Source organism: Macaca nemestrina, unplaced genomic scaffold (genome assembly GCF_043159975.1).
Source record: "Macaca nemestrina isolate mMacNem1 unplaced genomic scaffold, mMacNem.hap1 Scaffold_86, whole genome shotgun sequence".
In the NCBI taxonomy this organism is placed as follows: Eukaryota; Metazoa; Chordata; class Mammalia; order Primates; family Cercopithecidae; genus Macaca; species Macaca nemestrina.
This window is the reverse complement of record NW_027257877.1, coordinates 7951-29302: the sequence shown is the minus strand read 5'-3', so window position 1 is coordinate 29302 and position 21352 is coordinate 7951. Positions and strand designations below refer to the sequence as shown.

Below are 21352 nucleotides of genomic sequence, written 5' to 3'. Positions count from 1 at the left end.
GGACACCCACACAGATGATGAAATTTAACTGTCACATTTTTACCTAGGTAATTTAAAGTCATTCCTCAAAACACACCTGTTTTACTGAGTTGCATTTTAAGGTGAACACACACAAATCATTTCAGGGAAACAAACGTCACTTTGGGCTGCGTGTGGTTTCTTGACTCCCGTGAATAACTCAGCGTTCACCCTCACTTCTGGATAAGGGAGATGATGCAAAGAAAACTGTTAAAACAAAGACATGAAAACAAGTTTAAGAAGGGTTTGAAAGGTTCCTCCTGTCCTCCTGGAGGGGAGACAAGGATGCCTGGAAAGCTCACGGGGGACAGGAGCACAGCCTCCTCGGTGTGTCATGGACGCTGCCTCACCAAGGGGAGAGGATGACGCCTGGAAGGCTCACAGGGGTGGGAGCACAGCCTCCTCAGTGCTTTCTACACTCAGCAGCTTCAGAAATTCCTGCAGAAGCAGAACACATCATGAGAACTGAGACTGGAACACCCCAAAGAAAGGGATGAGGGGTCAAAAAAAGCATTCGATCATTACCAAGGAGCGCGGGCATGAAGCCGCTTCAAAGACCGTGTGAGAAGTCACTCATAGGCGTTTCAGAAAATAAGGGTAGTGCGAGATTGCTCGATCAGCTCAAACAGGCTGCCGTCCCTCAGGCCATGAAGTCCCTGAGATGAGCCTCTCACTGAGCAGAAGTCACTCGCATCTCTGCCAGAGAAAGTACTACAAGCTGACACATAACCTCATGAAACCTAGGCTTCAGCCGGTCAACAGTGAGTCTGACATGGTACATCCCTCCAGATAGTTAAAGACCCCAGGGGTTCATCGGACAACCTCGAAGGGCTGTGTCTGTCCAGCTCCTTTTCCAAGTTCTGGATGATTTTTCCTAATGCACTATAAGCAGCATGTTCCAATAGAGATGTAATTAACTGGATGGGTGTCCTCTTAATTTTGAAATTAGAAACACACTTGGCCAGGCACGGTGGCTCATGCCTGTGATCTCAGTACTTTGGGTGGCTGAGACAGCTGGACTGCTTAAGTCCAGGAGTTCAAGTCCAGCCTGGGCAACATTGCAAAACTCCATCTCTACAAAAAATACAAAACTAAGTCAGGCATGGGGACACATGGAACATGTGCCTGTGGGTCCTGGCTACTCAGGAGACTGAGGCAGGAAGATCACTTGAGCCTGGGAGGTTGAGGCTGTAGTAAGCTGTGCTCACACCACTGCCTGGGCAACAAAAAGGTTTTTTTGCCTGTCTCAAAAAAACCAAAGAGAAAAAGAATTTTATACCTGACTAGGCCAAAATAAAAGAGGCCTTCGCTGCCTACATAAAGGGCTTTCAGAATTCACTTCCATCCTTAGGAAAGGCGGCCAACACCAGGCTGTGTCCCTTCAGATGCCCTGTCTCATATGGGAAAAAAAATCAAGAGAAATCAAATAAAGGCCATAAAATACATCAGTTTCAACACTAAAATTTAATAGTATGCTTTAAATTGAAGATGAGTTAAGTCACATTTCCAAACCTCTGAAAGCACGGTTACTGGGAGGGAATGGTTTGCAACACACAAACGCAGCTCTGTAAAAGTGCCCAGGCTGGATGAAGGCTCAAACGTCAGTGCAAGGAGAAAGTCTGAACAAACTCTCTCCTGCCCTGCTGCTGTCCTCTTCCAAAACACACTGTTTATCTGTCAGTTTAGAACAAGGCCTAGGGAGGTGGGAGGCAGGCCTGGGAGGGTCACCTAGCATCCAAGCTCCTCAGCCACACAACTGCACGAGGCTGAGCTGAGCAGTACACACAAACACAACTAATTCTCCCCAAAAAGAAGACGGAAGGCAGCACACTGCCATGCCAGGCACCCTGCAGATGAGAAGATTGAGGGGAGCCAGAGGTACCTTTAATCTTGCTTGCATGGTGGAGGGAGAGGAATAACGCCACTCACTTGAGTGTTGCACAATTCTTTCTAGCACTGAGTGGCAGAAAACAAAAATTATAGATGCTTCCTCAGATAAATGTTTCTGAAGAACTGAACATAAATTACGTTCAGGAAATAGCATTATGAATGCCTCAAGTGCTTCTGTTTTCAATAATCCCAGAGTAATTCTATAAACCCGGGAATCAGTCTCACCCAACTCCAGGATCACGGCCCAGGTGACGTGGGCACACATATCCTGAAGCTCCAATACTCAACTAAAGTGGCGCGAGTGAAAATGATCCTGGGTATAATTTACACGGACACAGGAAGGTGGCTGAGCCCCAAACCCCTAAACCAGGAAGACCAGTGTCCTTCAGGGGCCTCACCTCTGTCCTTTCGCAGCCTCTGGGAACCACCACTCTGCTCTCTACTGACACAAACGCCCCTCCCAAGGTACAACACCAGGAAGATCATCATTCAAAACTGAGGAACGTGGCAGAACAAAGCTGTCAGGAGATTTTAATCACCAACACCACTTGTTACATGACCCAAAGATGATTAAAATCCCAGGCCCTTCAAGACTGAATGCTATCTATACTTAAATGCATTTCATCACCATATTGGGGGGTTATTCCTTTGTTTTGCTGCAAATATATCCAACTGCTGTAAAAGGAAAAGGCAATTTGTTAACGAAGCTTCTTGGAGTGTCTCAACAGGCCTCGAGGTAGGATAAAAGGCAGGACTTCCTGGCAGAAACGCTCAGCTCTGAGGTCAGGTGGAGTTCTTGAGCACCAACCAAGGCAAAATAAGGTCGAAGACCACACCACACTTTCCTCAATCACATCTTCATTCCACCTTTCCTTCTATTTCTCACGACTTCACTGGGAGAAATTGTGCTGAAAGAAAATGGAAACACACACATACATAGGAGACCCTACAGATGCTGAGAATGGGTGCAGCCATCACAGTCCGAATGTCCTTTCAGGGCCATCTGACCTGGCTGGGATCCAAGTATCCGAGGGCAGGATTGTATGTCAGACCCGTGAAGCCAAGATTACAGCCACTGAACGGCAGTTTTCCATCCCACGGAAACCGGCCTTGGTAGGGGCTTCCTCGGGGACCACCGACCTCAAGCCACCACCCGTCAACTACTTCAACTAACCTACATCATGGCAGACGCCTCCCTAGGCAGACCAGCCCTGCCCAAGTCCTGCTTCATGGCAAACCCTCCAGACAAACCCTCCAGAGGTCCTTGGCCTCTTCCGGGAGGCTGTGCTCGGAAGGTGCCCTCATTTACTTCTGTGGCTCTGAGACATTTAACTAGAGCCCAACACATTTCTTCCTGTTCACATAGTATTGAGTTAAAAGACTTTTATGAGTAAACTTTCACTGGGAAAAATACCATTTCCGGAGCCCCAGTGACCACAATGAAAATGTTTTTACCTTCCCTTACATGACATCGGCAACGCCAGGTCCAGGAAACGTTCTGGATCTCAGATAATGGCAAATCCACTCATAGTAAGTCTTGGTCTTGTTTCACAAGCTATCAAATGCTGCCCAGAAGCAGGAAAATCCCCACAACGTGGCAGGGAGGGGCGACCAGCGTGAGTTCTAAGGCCAGACCACCCGGGTCTGCTGACAGCGTGGTGAGGGGCAAACAGTGCAGGGTCTAAGGCCAGACCGCCCGAGTCCCGCTGACAGTGTGGCTTCAGGAGTTTCCTAAACCCTCTGCTCTCCAAGTTTCATGTCAGAAAAATGCAGTGATAACCGTGTCCACCTCGTTTAAATATGTATATATATACACACACACATATATATATATATACTCCAAACCTACAGCCCTATAAAGGTCATTAATCCTAGTTATCCTCAAGGCATTGAGCGATCAATAATGAGCCATCCCCCTGGCTGCTGACCTGCCACAGCCCCACCCTCCGGAAACCCCGCATCCACACCAGCCACACAGGATGAGGCCAGGGAAGGAGCAGGACTGTGTCTTGGGAACTTAAACTCTGGAAGCTGAGTTAAATCAGTGCCGCTCAAATCTTGTCACCAACTATCTTGTTAAATTGGGAGATTCCATCTCTGGGGATCTTGAAGGAACCTGAGGTTCTACATTGAGTGAGATGAGCACTCGTGCTGCAATGAGACGGCAGGGAAAGCAACCGAATCTGGGGTCGCAGCTGCCTGAGGCTTGGGTCCCACCGGGAAAGTGGCACCAGGGCCCTCAGGACTGTGGCGGAGGTCCCAGGAGGCAAGTCCCGGTGCAGAGACTCATGGACCCAAAGATTGCTCCAGGGCCAGGAGGGGCTGCTGCGCTGACAGCCACGAGGCAGGCAGCCTTCGAGCTCCTCCAGCTGCCATCCTGCAGGCAGGGAGGACAGTGCCCAGACCACCCTGGGGCTCCCCCCAGCCTGCCAGGCTGGTACTCTTACTCCAGCCACTGACAAGAGTCCCCATGTTGCAAGCTAGGTTGAAACAGTGCCTCAGGCCTCGGGGCACATGCACCCCCCTGCAGGGCTGGGATGGCTATTCCCACACATCCCCAACTCACAGCAAAACTTAAAAATGAAAGTCGGAAGATACAGCCAGGAAACCAATGCTCAAGAAGCAACTCCAGGGTGACTCTTCCTAGAGCTATTGCTATTGAACATCTTTAAAAACATTTCCAGGGTGACTTCCTAGAGCAATTGCTGTTGAAAATCTTTAAAATTCTTCATTTCAAAATTAGCTTTTATTACACTGTCTTCCCTATTCTACCAAGACTCTAGAAAACAAAACCATTACAATTTCCAATTCTATCTTATAGCAAGTTAGAAATACACGTTTCCTCAAAGGATTCTACATGTTTCCTTGGCAATATCCTTTCCACGCCTCGTACTACTGCCCACAACAGAGAAGGCTTTTCCAACTCAACCCAACCCAACCCAACCCAACCCAACCCAACCCAACCCAACCCAAGGGCCCTGAGACAGGCCCCTAACGAATTGTCTACAAACTCTTGAGACAGGCTTGCCCTGACAAATCATCTGCAAACTCCATCTTCCATTAAAAACAGTACCGAAAATGAGCATATTACCACTTTTTAAAAATTACTGTAAAGTGGACAGTGTTCAGTTCTGTGAATTTCGGCACAAATATTCCCATAATCATCATCACACAAGCAGAACAGTCCAACAGCCCCAAACCCACTCACGGGGCCTCATAAGCATACCCTCCCATTCTCAGCAACCACCCTCTCCGTGTCCTCCCATGACTCCGGTCTATCTTTTGCGAGCGTTGTGGCAAAACACTCGCAAAATCACAATTTCCTGGGCATCGTGCTTGGAGGTGCACCCAGGGTGTCCTGTGATCAACAGCCAGGCCTCGGGGCTGCTGGGTATTTATTATTCCACATATGGCTGTGGCACATTGTAACTTGTTTTGGACAACTATAGACAGCGCTATTAACATCTGGGCACAGTTTTTCTTAAACATCAGATTCAGTTTCTCTAGGGTAAATACCCAGGATTGGGGTCACCGGGCCCCACGTTTGTGTGAGTTCAGTTTTGTAAGAAACCGCCAAGCTGTCTGCACCGTGCTGAACCCCAGCATCGCACAGGAGTCCCGACTGCCGGTCCTCACCAGCACCTGGGGCTGTCGGAAGACCTTAGTCAGGCGCTCCAGCAGGGGTGTGAACAAATTCACTGCGGCTTCGGTGCACATCTCGGTGCAACCAGTCATGCTGAAGGTCATTTCAGATGCTTTCGGGCCATCCTCCCGTCCTTCTCAGCGAAGCATCTGTTCAGGTCTCTTCCGCTTTTAAGTCAGGTGGTTTGTTCTCTGTCATGAGCCGTGGGAGTCCTGTGCATTCTGGATACGAGTCCTTTGCCGGCTGCATGGTTCGTGGACATCTTCTCCCCATCTATCGAAAATGTGTCTCTTCAATTCCCTAGGGGTGTCTTTTATATTAGAAGTTTAATTTTGATGAGTCTTACCTACTTGTTTTCTTCCTTGATTATGGATCATGGTATGGCTAAGAGCTCTCACCCTAGGTCTCCACAATTTCCCTTTCTTCTGCAGGTTTTGTAGTTTGGTATTTTACATTCAGGGCTATGACCCACCTTAATTTTCATACAGAAATTACTCCCTGTTTTCACTCTTTTGCATACGGCTGTCCCATAATTCCAGCACCATTTGTTGAAAAGACTCAAATTCCACTGAACTGCTTTTGCGTCTTTGGATCTGTTCTTGACTCCACTCTGTCAGCTGACCCGTGTGTGTGCATCCTGAGCATAATTTATGACTTTAGTGGCTGTCTCTGTGAAAAAAAGTAACTCTGTCTGGAAGCAAAAACTACATTAGAAGTGCTCTAAATAAGATTCTTCCTGTTGTCAGGAGAGCAAAGCCACTGCCCTGAGCAGAGGTGAGGCCTCAACAGCTCCCAGGCACAACCTTAACAAACAATGGGGAAGGGAATTCATTTCAAGGGCCACAACGTGAGACCAGCATAGCCATGAAAACTGCAATAATTTCACAACAGAATGAAATTCATAAAGAATTGCTCAGAAGCGTGTGATAAGTTACATAAATCACTGTTCCTTAAATTCTGACGGTTGACTAGAACAGAAATAGCTTCACGGTACAGTTCAAACAGGAGAAAGGTAGGTAGGGGTGGTTTCCACACCACACAGGGCCTGCAGGAAAGGGACACTCTTCCTCTAAACGGGAGATCCCGGGAGTGATGTGATAAGCCATGGTGAGAGGCACAGAACTGTGCAAGCCGGAGTCGCGGCCTTTGCCCCACCACGGAACCTGTGTCCATAAACGACGAGGCTCAAATGTCAGGCCGGGGCAACCGAGGCAGTTATCAGGGGACAAGAAAACGAGCGCATGGTGGAGGCAAAGGTCTGAAATCGCGCGGCAACTTCGAGTCAAGTGGGACAAACTGACTCAAAATACAGGTTTCAAAAACCACCACAGAGAGCTGCTCCTCGGCTCTGGAAAGGCTAAGTGACTAATGCCCACACTGAGCATCTGCTCCCAGAGACGACCCTGGTGACCTAAGGCCCAGCTGCTCCGAACCCGCGCCGAACCTCAGTGAGGAACTTTGTTGGTATCTTACAGCACATTGACATGTTCCCTTAAAATCTGGTATTTCATCAACAATGCAGGCGCCAGCTTTGACTCATACACATTTCGATTAAACAAGATAATTTACACCCTGACCGTGCCAGGTAAGAGGTTTACTACAATCTTTAAACAGAGCCAGAGGCTACAGTCTGCTCCTACACAACACCATGTCTCTACAAGTTCCATGGGTTTTTACTTTCCATGTCTTCACTTGCCTAGTGCTAGAAAGCAGATAAAAACAGAAGGAACCCAGAAACACTACTGAATGAGACTCAAATATCTTGCAGTCATCATCGAGATGAGATGTTTATTAAACAGAAATGTTCTCCCCTGTAGAAAGCAGCACACACCAACACGCACCGATAACTGTCGCCAGCATTCCAGATCATCTTCCCTTCCATGGCCACAGTGCAGGGCAATGGACCACGCACACCTGCAGACCCACGGAAAGCGGGGTGACACGGCCGATTCTTGTAGCGAGCAGACCAGGGTGCACTCAAAGTGCATCTCTTTCCAGAGGGCCACCACGCAAAGTTACACATTTATTCCACGAGTTAATGGCACTGCACCAAACATTTCTGTAAGATTATCTTAGCAAGCTTTTCCTTCTGCCTAAAATGTCCTGACACAAACTGAAAAAGCTCATGCCCCCTTGGAATGCGCCCCACTCCTAGAGACCCGGACCCAAGGGAAATCTGACCTGAAAATGGGCAAACCCTCTCTTTGCAGAGGGACAGGGACTCGGGGCCACAACTTGACCTCAGAGCAACACAAGTGCAGACACAGCACCCCAGGACACCCTCTCCACCCAAATTCAAGGAGGAAAACCAACGCCCCGCCCCCTTGCGGAAACCCCCGGCTGCTGGAGCAGACGCCTGCCGGCGTGTGCAGCCTCTCCCGTCCCACGTTCCGGGCTCAGCACCTGTGCCTCAGCCCTGGCACTGCTCGCCACACCCACAGGTGTGCCAGGAGGGGCAGGTCCTAAGGTCTCCACTGCACCAAAGCCTGCAAGGCAAAGGGGCAGCTCCCTCCAGCAGGAGTCCAGAAGCACACACTGCACCAGTGTCAAGGCGTGAGAATTCTCCCCTCGGTCTCCGAATCTCCAGTCTGTTGCCCGCCATGGTCTTCTGCCAACGACGAGGCCCAAGCTGGGCGGCACATTTGGTTCTCACCATTTCCCTTGTCAAATCAATACTGCAAACATATCCAATTCATCCTGTCACTAAAAATGAAATAATCCGCCATCTCCATCACAGATGATGCAATCAGGTTTTCATTACCGGGTTTTTGTTTTGTTTAGTTTTTTGGTTTTTTTCTATTTTGAGATGGAGTTTCTGCTCTGTCGCCCAGGGTGGAGTGCAGTGGTGCGATCTTGGCTCCCTGCAACCTCTGCCTCCCGGGTACAAGTGATTCTCCTGCCTCAGCCTCCCAAGTAGCTGGGATTACAGGTGCCTGCCACCATGCCCGGCTAATTTTCATCTTTTCAGTACAGACGGGGTTTCACCATGTTCACCAGTCTGGTCTCGAACTCCTAACCTCAGGGGATCCACCTGCCTCCTTCTCTCAAAGTGCTGGAATTACAGGCATAAGCCACCACTCCCGACCATTACTGGTGTAATTTCTAAGCCACTCTCTCACACCCACTCCCTTTTTTTTTTTTTTTTTTTTTTTAAGAACCAGCTTTATGCCTATATTTTTTCCAAGAGAACCAGTTACCCCATTTCAAGTACAAATAAGACACGGTGTTTAAAAACCAAAAATGCCCATTTGCACAGAAGTCTCCAAATACCCAGTCGATTTAAGCCTTGAGAATAAGATCAAGCTGTTGGCTGAATACAACTTCCCTTTCCATCTGTCTGCCTGTGAGTTAGACACAAGGATGAAGCCACGAGCTAGGGACATAAAGGCAGGAACCAAGGTAGCGGAGACTCCAAATAAAAGCTGGAAGACCAACACAAATGCACCACACCCTGCACACCCTCCTCTCCTTCCTCTTCAGAATTTCCAGAGGATGAAACAGGGACCTTTCTCAGACGTCCCACGATGCAGGCGGCCAGAGGGGAAGGCGGCGGCAGCCTGAATGAGGCGACCGGGAAATCACAATCCACAAACAGAAATTCTCCATGTGCTTTACATCCTCTGTCTCTGAAGAACTATGCCAGGCTAACAGTCGCTAGAAAACCGCATTCAAGTGTCATTTCCCATTTCAAGCAAAGAAAACAGTGACGGGGCATGAGGGAAAAACATAGCCATGTGTTCTGGGCTATTAAATAAGGTTTTTTCTGTTATAAACGTATAATTTTACATTCTCAGATTTCTGTATAATTGATATGCTTCCTAATTAGCAGACATAGTAATAAAAAGTGAATTCCAAGTGTAAGATCGGAGGAACCGTTCACATGGCTTCAGGTTCTGCTACTGTGTTTCAACTTAAGAAAATGGTTCTGTGTGTTGGTAACAAGGCCTGAGAGTCTGTGTGAGAGTCAGTGTGGCTGTAATCAGGGTTCGTGTTGGTTCCCTAGCAGAGGATGTTACACTGTTACATTATCTTCTACAAAAAATCCTGAAAAAAATGAAGGCTGAATAGACATACACACCCTCCCAAAATAATCCAAATGTCCACCGATATGAAAAACAGATGAATTACGGCTTCCATCGTGGAATATTCTTCAGCAGTGAAAACAAACTATAGCCACAGGTGCCAACTAGGATAAAGACAACCTTTTAAACACGCTTAAAGTGAACTGACTAGGCCGAATTCCTTGATTACAGGCATCTGCTCCAAAAGGGTACTGTTATTAATCCTGTGATGTAGAATGATAGTTAGCAACCCTGTTTCGGGGCACATCTAGAAAAAAGCAAAATAATGACTACACAATTTTAAATTCTTTGTAAATTATAACTATTACTATGAAAATTCTAAAAATGTGAAAATCTTCCCAACTGTTATTGGACACGCTTCAAAATAAATACCCTGGCATTGCTTGCCACACCCACAGTTGTGCCAAAATAAATGAAAATATAGCCCAAGGTAGTAGAACTGAAACCTGAAGATGTACGAGCCGTCCCTGTCTCGCTATCTATACATCGGGTAGAAATTTAAGAGCAGGTAGTGACACTGCAATGCAAGGCTCAAACCAACTGGGTATTTGGAAACTTCTATGCAAAGTGGCATTTTCGGTTTTTAAACACGGTGTTATTTGTACTTCAAACAGGTAACTTTTTGATTCCCTTGGAAAAAATATACCCATAAACCTGGTCTAAAAAAAAAAAAATACGGGAGTGGGTATGAGAGAGAGTAGCTTAGAAATTTTAAAAGTATCAGCAGGGAGCAGTGGCTCATGCCTGTCATCCCAGCACTTTGAGAGGCAGGCCCAAGGGGCCTTTGAGGACACCAGTCTCCTCTGCTGCCTGCCTGCTGGACTGACCCCCCAGGACATTCACTGGGTTTCCACCCCTGTCTCATTCAACATCCCAAGGGTGGTCTTCATCCTCGTCTGGGGCTTAGCTCTGCCCCAATTTCCTAAATCTCTGCCTTCAGAGCCTGAAAACACCCACGCCCAGGGTCACCCTAAGTCCACGTTTACCCCAGAGAGTCCCAATTTTATGTTTTCCAGGCATCGCCTTAGTGATAATTTATCCTGTAAATTCCAACTGCCTTCACACCTCACCCCTGCTGTCTCCCAGCAGAACCCACTCAGATGCACATGCCCCAGACCCACATCCAGGTCTGTACATGCTGCCCTGCTCTACCCATGTGGGGACCACCTCTCTTTCTTGAGGAATCAGCTGGCGATCATCTCCTTGTGGAGGGCTGCCCTGACTTCCAACTCTCTCCAGCAAAGGCAGAAGCCGTCCTCGGTAACTTCCTCAAAACTCAGGCCAAGTATGAAGATGGCGCAGATGCTAGCTGTGCCTGGGATGCCATGGGCAGGGTCCCCAGATGCTCTGCACATGGCCCGGGGCACCGCCTGAACACAGCAAGTGCTGAAGAAATAAAACTGACATGCGATGACCTCTGATAGGGCCTCCTTCACCATCCACATCTGTCTCCCCTCTGGACAGTAAAATCCACAAGACACGGAGGGCTTGTCTCACTCATCTTCAAACTCCCAGGGTCACCCTGGCAGGTAAAGGGGACTCAAATGTCTTCTGAAGGAAGCAGCTGGTTAGCTGCCAAGTTGAAGGGCCTCTGAAATTCAGAGCTCTGCAAAGGAGTCCAGCACACTTTATTATGAATGACTCCAACCACGGCAGAAGTGGCCGTGGAACCAGTGCTAACCAATTCAGGGTTTGTTCACTGTTTCTCAGTTCATTATCACAACGCATTCTCACAGAGCAGCTGCGCACAGATCCTCAGACATCTACACAGAGTGGGACGATGGCGCCAAGTCACGTCAACGTCCTGTTGCAGACTGGGAGACAGCAGTCAGACACGGACCCAGGCAGAGCACAGACCTCGCGTTAAATCGGCTCCGTGTAAACAGCACTCCCTGCCAGGCCCTTTCCTATCTGCACAGCTTCTACAAATTCAACTCTCGCACCTGACACCTAAGAATACTGCACACCCCCATGTGAATCCCCTACTCACCTCCCAAAATGACCCGCCATGGCCGAGTACAAAAAATTTCAACATAAGGGAACTGGAGGGCATGTGGGGCTTTCTCGAGTCCCTGCTGCCTCCTGATGGGAGGGCCCAATGCTTCACACCACTAGTGAAGGGCGGGTCTCTTTGGCCCCCCGGCTTTGACCTGGAGCTTAAATCAGCATTAACTAATTTCACTTTCCAGGACCGACTTCAAAGGCCTGTAAAGCCAGAGAAGGGAGAGGAGATGGAATACGCCCTCACCTCAGATCTGCTGCAAGCACACACTTCTCAGATGCGTCCCAAGGTGCACAGCATGTCCGATGCCTGTTTCACATCCACCGACCTGCAGGTCTTCTATGTGGCATCAGCCTCCTGGGCACTGGGAACAAGAGGTATAATGGCAAGTCCCTTCTGCAGCAAAGCTGAGGCAAAGGGACCCAACACATTGGAACTGACCTTTTTCTGACAGTATCAAAACAGAAGGAAAATACTGTACAGTCAACTCCCCCTCACGCAGGTTTATTTACCTGTGACTCAGAGGCCATGACAGAGAACTTCAGGTTCTTACCGATTCCTATTTTCCCCATCCAGGAAGCCTTTGTTTTTAATATCGTACGAACTTGCCATTTTGTAGGCCAAAAACAGCAAATATTGGCAGTTTCCTACAGTTCAACTGAATAAAATATGATCATGGCCTTTTGTGAAACCATGAAGAAAAGGTGGATATCTCAATATGTGTTTCCAGACTGGCTTTGTTCCTGAAGCGGTAACTCTGTTCACTCAGGATATTAGACACTGAAGAATAAACATCAATATCCCACCAAGAAAACAAAAGGAATGAAATAATTTTGCATCCACCTTGGAACCTTTTTAGGACAAGGCAGGACACAAACTTCTAAAAAGCTGCAATTGTCCCTCTGTATACACAGGGACATGGATTCCAGAACATGCCCCGAGTTTACCCAAATCTACGTATCCACAGGACCCCACGGCCACCCTATGGAACCACATGTAGGAAACGTCGGCCCTCCACAAAGCCAGGTTTTTTCAATAAGGGTTTGGTTGGAAAAAAAATTAACATAAGTGATCCTTCGAAGCTCAAAACCCATGTTGTTCAGGGTCAACTGCATTTATTACTTGTGTCATATCTGAGGCCTGAAAGCCATCATTCTCGATACCTTAATGTGATGGTTAACAAACTAACTGTTCCGATTAGAAAGAGGAAAAAGCTTATTTTTAAGCTGACAATGAGAGTGGATGCGGCTACGGTGAACGGAGAACAGACCTAAGCCAGCACCAAGGCTGGGGTGACTGCCTGTGCTCAGACCCACCAGGGCCTGTTCTTCCATCTCCCTCTGCTGAAAGGGATAACCTCCTTCTCCCCCACGACTAAAGGGCCTTTTTAAAATATTCACATGAGAAGTGCTATGAAAAGCTGAAAGGTCACAGATAACATTTTTAAAAATAAATATTAACGTAAGCATTTAATTTTCGTATAAGGAGTAAGGAAAGGATCCAGTTTCAGCTTTCTACTTATGGCTAGCCAATTTTCCCAGCACCATTTATTAAATAGGGAATCCTTTCCCCATTTCTTGTTTCTCTCAGGTTTGTCAAAGATCAGATGGCTGTAGATGTGTGGTATTATTTCTGAGGACTCTGTTCTGTTCCATTGGTCTATATCTCTGTTTTGGTACCAGTACCCTGGTGTTTTGGTTACTGTAGCCTTGTAGTAGAGTTTGAAGTCAGGTAGCGTGATGCCTCCAGCTTTGTTCTTTTGACTTAGGATTGTCTTGGAGATGCGGGCTCTTTTTTGGTTCCATATGAACTTTAAAGCAGTTTTTTCATACGAAAATTAATTCAAGATGGATTAGAGACTTAAATGTTAGACCTAATACCATAAAAATCCTAGAGGAAAACCTAGGTAGTACCATTCAGGACATAGGCATGGGCAAAGATTTCATGTCTAAAACACCAAAAGCAACAGCAGCAAAAGCCAAAATTGACAAATGGGATCTCATTAAACTAAAGAGCTTCTGCACAGCAAAAGAAACTACCATCAGAGTGAACAGGCAACCTACAGAGTGGGAGAAAATTTTTGCAATCTACTCATCTGACAAAGGGCTAATATCCAGAACCTACAAAGAACTCAAACAAATTTACAAGAAAAAAACAAACAACCCCATCAAAAAGTGGGCAAAGGATATGAACAGACATTTCTCAAAAGAAGACATTCATACAGCCAACAGACACATGAAAAAATGCTCATCATCACTGGCCATCAGAGAAATGCAAATCAAAACCACAATGAGATACCATCTCACACCAGTTAGAATGGCGATCATTAAAAAGTCAGGAAACAACAGGTGCTGGAGAGGATGTGGAGAAATAGGAACACTTTTACACTGTTGGTGGGATTGTAAACTAGTTCAACCATTATGGAAAACAGTATGGCGATTCCTCAAGGATCTAGAACTAGATGTACCATATGACCCAGCCATCCCATTACTGGGTATATACCCAAAGGATTATAAATCATGCTGCTATAAAGACACATGCACACGTATGTTTATTGCGGCACTATTCACAATAGCAAAGACTTGGAATCAACCCAAATGTCCATCAGTGACAGACTGGATTAAGAAAATGTGGTACATATACACCATGGAATACTATGCAGCCATCAAAAAGGATGAGTTTGTGTCCTTTGTGGGGACATGGATGCAGCTGGAAACCATCCTTCTTAGCAAACTATCACAAGAAGAGAAAACCAAACACCGCATGTTCTCACTCATAGGTGGGAACTGAACAATGAGATCACTTGGACTCGGGAAGGGGAACATCACACACCGGGGCCTATCATGGGGAGGGGGGAGGGGGGAGGGATTGCATTGGGAGTTATACCTGATGTAAATGACGAGTTGATGGGTGCTGACGAGTTGATGGGTGCAGCACACCAACAAGGCACAAGTATACATATGTAACAAACCTGCACGTTATGCACATGTACCCTAGAACTTAAAGTATAATAATAATAAATTTAAAAAAAAACAACACGTAAGCATTTAACAAGCCCATTACGATTTAAAGGAAAAAAAAAAAAAACGGTATTAAGTTCCTGGGTGCAGGGGCTCATGGCCGTAATCCCAGCACTTTGGGTGGCCGAGGTGGGTGCATCACCTGAGGTCAAGAGTTTAAGACCAGCCTGGCCAACATGGTGAAACCCCTTCTCTAACGAAAATACGAAAATTAGCCAGGCATGGTGGCGGAAGCCTGTAGCCCCAGTTACTTGGGAGGCTGAGGGAGGAGAATCACTTGAACCCGGGAGGGAGAGTTTGCAATGAGCCAAGATCATGCCATTGCACGTCAGCCTGGGCGTTGAGTGTGAAACTCCATCCCAAAAAGAAAAAAAAATATAAAGTTTTCCTTCCAATGAACCTATCATTCAGCCACCGAGGTATCCTATAGCTACTTATTCAGCCATGAGATACACCACAGGCGATATAGGCGAACAGGACACAGTTCTTCCCTGAAAGAAGGCTGCACCCTCAACAGAAGGGAGGCACATACTCCGAATGGAATCGGCATAGGGAACAGATGCTGCTGCAGGTGAAACTGGCTGCACAGAGCACCCACTCAAGTGTCTGAGAAACAAGGAGCCGTTGGTGCCATCACCTTCCATACTTGAGCTGGGGCAGTGGGGAGCCTGTCATCACCAAGGACAAAAAGCCCCAGAACCACACAACGAGCTTACAAACTCACCGAGGCGATGACTGAGCAATGTGTGTGGAGTGATGCGAACACGCAGATGTCAGGGCCACGCGCGGCGTTGGTTTTGTGCATCAACCTGAGCGTGCCCGGGGTGCCCAGATGGCTGGTTCTGCATTATTTCTGTGTGAGATGCATGTTTGCCTCTGGACTGAGTGGAGACCCATCCTCGCCGGTGTGGGGGGCACCACCCTATCCCCCCAGGGCCCGAGTAAAACAGCAAGGCGGGGAAAACTGGGTTCACTCCACCTGTCTGGCTGATGGGCCAGTGACATCCGTCTTCTGCAGCCCGTGCTTCTGGGTCTCAGCTCCTCAGACCCCGGTGGGATCTGCACCCTCCGCTTCTCAAGTCTTCAAGCCACACCCTCCCAGGACTCTAGCTTGCAGCCTGTGGGTCCTGGGGCTTCTTGGACTCTGTAGCCCCTGCAGCAAGCCTCGCCCTGGAGACACACGCACACCCGGCTGGCTGTCTCTCTGGAAGCCCTGACTAAAAGCCGCCCCTAAAAGTGGTCTTCAGAATTTTTTTCTAGCCCTAAGATCCCAGCGCCCCTCCTACAATTCTAGGCGGAAAGGTGAATGGAGACCAATGGACAGAGGTGTGTGCGAGGACACGCCAGGCAGCAGCACTGGGCAGGAGGGCACTAACGCTCACTAAGCAAAGAATCAATGTTGCTTGCCACAAAAATGAGAGCAGTAAAGATTTCTTCAAACAGAAATGAGTTTGTATCATGATTTGCTCTTAATACATAAGAAAGCATAAAAGTAGGCCTATTAACAATTACATAAGTCTTTAGAGGCCCTTGAACTACTTCTGCCCCGAGTCCTTCCCTTGCTATTGATGGAAATATGGGAGAAACCAGGAGGTCTGAGCGTGGACCTGGCCGGGCTCCCAGGGGCCGAGGAAAGCACCCATCTGTCCAGTCTTCCCTCCACCCCGCGGGGTTCCCTCTTACCCAGACTCTTGGGCTGACGCGGCTCATGCACTCAACAGCGCCATCATTAAACGTTTAGCTTCGCATCACGAGGGCCTCCTCTGGCCTCTTCTGACCACTCCTGAACCTCCAGTCAGCATTAGTCTGCAGGACACGCGTGGACAAAGTTGATGGATCACGGCCTCCAACGAGGAAGGTGCCAGGCAAGGAGTCGGAGAGCCGGGGATGGAGCAGCCCTCACCCAGGGAGGCGAAGGCCAACAGCGGCCACCACCGAGGACCTCCCTTCCCACCCTGAGGGCAGCTCACCCAGGGAAGCGAAGGCTGACGCCGGCCACCACTGAGGGCCTCGAGGGCTCTCCCCACCCCGAATGCGGCTGCGATCACATTTTCCCATCGCACCAAGAGACCCCTGTATTGAGCACAAACCTTTCCAACCTTCGAATCAATAAGGAATCACAACACAGACATTCCCTCAATCCAAATGGCCAGCCCACAAAACAGACATGCAATCATACACATTTCCTGTGGGAAAATCAGTCAGTCTCTGGGGCCTCGCGCCAGGGGTGGGGGAGCATCATGGGGAGACGCCCCAGCCCCAGCCTGGCTCCTCCCTCTATAGCTCCTTTTCCCTCCTCTTCCCCCCGCCCCTTCCCACCCCCCTTCTAGCCTCAGAGGCTCCTTCCTCAAATTCTTTCCCCTTGATGAAGTCATTCATGCCCAAAATACAAGGCAAAGTCATGGGGGCTCAAGAGAAAATCCATACCGTGGCTCGCGTTTTAGATTCTCATAAGTTTGAGAATAACCAAGCAAGAATCTTTGGCATCTGAATGGTCTGAAGGATTCTGAGCTCAATGTCCTGCACTGGCCCGGAGTGGATCATGGGTGTCTCGGACATCTTCACAACTCTACACCAGTTATTTTGAAACACACCAGCAGAATAGAACCATGTGAATAGCTGCTTCTCAGTTAAAAGTAGGAAAAGACTCCAAAAGCTGCCCTCAAGGAACATCCTTCCCATGAGGAGTTTTCTGCATCGGGCCCTTCAGGCACAGGCAAGGCCCCCGGGCCCAACTCCCTCATCCCTGCGTCATAAAGCAGCAAAGGCAGTGGGGAATAAAGCAAGTGAAGGAGTCAGTCCCGCACAAAACGGGCTCCAGAAGCCACAGCTACTCTCCCAGTGTGGGAGCCAAGTTCAGAGACCTGGAAACACCAGCATTCCCAGGGAGGAGGGCAGAACAATGCCATTTCCCCCTAGTTTAGGGAGACACCACCCCACGTCCTCTGGCCTTAAAAGAGGAGAGACTTCACATAAATGATTTCAATGACTCCACCACACACAGAAAGTGGGCTGAGGGCTAACACTATCATATAAATGCCTGGCAAAAACACACTAAATGAACACACAGATAAGCAAGGTTCTCCTGTTATCCACCAAATATTCAGAAACAAATCCAGTAAGCAATCTCTTTGCAATCAAAAGACCAATTCAGAGGTGCAGATTAAAAATAAACATACAACTGAACCCTTAATACACCAAGAACCAATTTCCACGGAAGTGTTATCACATCACCACCTCCCAGCTGAAGGAAGCAGCACTGGCCACTGACCAGCTGTTCACTCGTGGATCAGTGAACGAAAGGCAGTGCTGTCCAGGACAATGATGAGATGTTAACCTGAAAAGGGCAAAATTGCAGAGGCTGGAGGGACCTTCCAGGTAACCCGTCCCCCTCAGTGGACAGAGGACCCCCGTGGGACCACAGAGCCCAGAGCTCCAGTGTGTTCGGGGCAAGGACTCAACTGCAACCCTGATGATGTCCGAACGCCTTCTGCCCTTCTGTGTCTCTGCCCCACTAACAGGGAATCCGTGAATGCTAAGGAAATGTAACGCATTTTACAATACATGTAGATTTTTACCAAATTAAAGATAAACAGTGACAAACTTTGAGAATTAACTAAAATATAGTTCAGTGAATGCCCAAACTCAAAGCTAGTCTCCAAGAGGTGATAAGCTGTGTGTGGTGGTTAACGCCTGTAAATCCCAGCAGTTGGGGAGGCTGAGGCAGGAGAATCACTTGAGCCTAGAAAGTTGGGGTTGCAGTGAGCTGTCATTGCACTACTGCACCCAGCCTGAGAAACAGAGTGAGACTGTCAAAAACAAACAAACAAAAACAAATTAAAGGAGTTCAAATGAACTCGCTCATACCCTTTAAATTTTCATTTGGGTACATGGGGTGATCTAGTTCCTTTTTCCCTTGCAATACATGAATAATCTAATAATTAAATATAATCTAACAATTACATGGGAAAATTTAATTATTTTCCCATTTCATTATTCCCTATCTCAGGGAAAAAGTTAAAAGTATTCCCTATTTCAGGGAAAAAGCTAAAAATCATTTTAAACCTTCCTTCCACAAAACAGTATACTCAGTCATCTCTATCTGCTTGATCATGTGGAATTCAGCTTCACAAGTCTACAATACGGTTTTTGTTAAACAGCGTTTATGTAGACAGGCGAGAGAAAGAAACACTTGGTCTATGTAGAAGCAGCAGAAGACACGTTTTAACAGAAAAGGGAGAAGATACCACCGTGTGAATCTGGAAATTCTGTCGTCATCTTGTCCACACACACAGAAAACACCCAAGCACGTGCCTAGTGTCCAACAGGAGCACAGAAAGGACAGGGTTCCTCCAGTTGTTTAATGACCAGCCCCACTTGTCACCGCCACATAACAAAATCCGCACGGCAACTTCAGCACGTTTCATTCACGATTCCACGGAAATCAGGCTGAAGAACATACAGATGTTTTGCCCACATTTAAAAATCCAAGTGTGGGACTCATAGAAATAAAACACATTATGGGTTCACTTCACTTTTCCAAATTTTTACTTGGAGAAACCTATAAAGTTCTTGTCAGTTACATCCTTAAGTTTTTCACTAATTTTTAAATGCGAAGGTCAGGCAAGACTTGTAAAGAGGTACACACATACGGCCCGGCGTGGTGGCTCACACCTATAATCCCAGCACTTTGGGAGGCCGAGGTGGGCAGATCACGAGGTCAGGAAACCGAGACCATCCTGGCTAACACGGTGAAACCCCCTCTCTATTAAAAATACAAACAATTAGCCAGGCGTGGTGGCGGGTGCCTGTAGTTCCAGCTACTTGGGAGGCTGAGGCTGGAGAATTGCATGAACCCGGGAGGCAGAGCTTGCAGTGAGCTGAGATCTCACCACCGCACTCCAGCCTGGGTGACAGAGGGAAACTGTCTCAAAAAAAAAAAAAAAAAAAGGAGGTACACACATACATGCCATGTTCTTCTCTCAAAGAGACGGGCCCTTTTTTAAGATTCCAGAAGTAAATGTGGTTGTCATCCTGCTTTTGAGAGGATGGGCTGTGTTTTAAGCATGAACAGACTTTCCTGCATGCACCAAGGATGCACCATGGGGGCAGTGCTGCCGCCGCCTCCCCAGTCTCTGCTCAGGGTGGGGCAAGGGGAGCTCCGTTGTCTCCCGTATACACCGTCAACAGGCCAGGTGCTCAGGAGGCGGCTTCCAGGACTCGCTGTAGGCATTCGTCAGCAGGGCAGGCAGTGCCTCGTGCTGGTGGGCATCCAGCAGTAAGGGGGTCTTGCACTTCACTCCCTGGGCCCAGCCGCAGACAGAGGGGAAAGAGACACCTGTATCGTAACTCATGTGTATTTATAGACACACAGAGACTCTGCAGTGCAAGGTGCAGAACTAGAAGGAATCATGGAAATAAGAGGGAAGACATTTGGTTACGACTGGCAGAGCCACCTCAAGCCTCAGCACTTCCTGCCGGAGCCCTCACTGACCAGACTCCTCCAGGGTCACTGCCACTGCCTTGCCCAGCTCATGACAGGGCAGACAGTGACAGAGCCTCAGAACAACCTCCCACTCCTTCCTCACCAGCCCAGGGGATGAGCTGTTCATGAGTGTCCCAAAGCCTGAATGCGGGAACACAGAGGTGACTGAGCAGAAAGGGGGACAGCCACAATGGCCGCCGGTGTGCAGATATTGCGGGGCACCCCAGCAGCCCTTTCCGTCTTAAAGAGGATGGCCACGGGTGTGCTGATGCTCCCGCGTGACCCAGCCGTCCTCTCCACCTTATAGGGGAATGGCCACGGGTGTGCGGATATTCCCGGGTGCCCCAGAGCCCTTTTCACCTTAAGGAGATTTTCATAGTCTCATATCAGTCTCCAAACTATTCAGTGAGGTTGGAGGAGTATCACTGTGGACCAACACTGATTGGCACCAAGTAAGGGCGATTTTATAACCATGTCTCAACCATGAAACAATCAGGTCTTTGGCCATCTGGTCTAAGCTTTTTCTGTAACAAAGTTGGATAATTTAGTTGAACTTTGATTTTCCAAAGCTTGTTACAGAAACCACATCTTCCTAGGTGTGGCTCTGTGGTGTCACGTGCACACTTCAGTAGCCAGGCTTGCCAAGACTCACGGCACGTTACATGTTCACCTGAGAAGGCTGCTGAATCATTGAGGGCTCTGGCGTGCTCTGAAATGAATTTGCCACTTCAGCCTACACTCTACTCCCTTGCTTGGTTAAAGAAACCCAAAAAGCAGAATTTGTTTTGGCCAATCGCCTGCTGACCCAACTGCAGAGGTTTTAATTAGAGTACTTTCATTGCATCATAGAAAGCAAAGTCATATAGATCAACTCATTATTACCACTCCAAAGGTTTAGTAAATCTCCAGATAATCAGGCAAACATTTTAAGAAGCTACATTAAGGTTTACAATACTCAATATTTAAAACTACATCCATGCTTCAAAAAACCACCATTCCCATTTTAGATGGCCAAATGCATATGAGAAAGAAAGAAACGTGCTGAGCGCATTTTTTGGGTAATCTTATGGAGAAACTGCCACTTTAAAAATGGCTCTAGTTCCTGGCTCCAGATGGGTGTGGTGGGTTGCCTCACTCAATTTCAACTCCACCTGAAGCTGGGACACTAGAAATCCATTCCCACACTCCAGGGCACCAGAAATCCCACTTCTG

General features: G+C 47.9%; 1 protein-coding gene across 3 annotated transcripts in view; it reads right to left on the bottom strand.

Annotated features, from left to right (window-relative positions):
• LOC139361654 (disco-interacting protein 2 homolog C-like) overlaps positions 1 to 12108 on the bottom strand; it is a 117108-nt gene extending 105000 nt beyond the window's left edge. For 2 of the 3 annotated variants that reach the window (XM_071090384.1, XM_071090385.1), the window contains exon 1: positions 11882 to 12108. The gene's annotated coding sequence lies outside the window, so the exon portion shown is untranslated. Of the gene's footprint in view, positions 1 to 135; positions 758 to 11881 lie in introns of those variants that run through there. The other variant, XM_071090383.1, reaches the window with a different exon arrangement.
• Positions 12109 to 21352: the final 9244 nt, after the last annotated feature.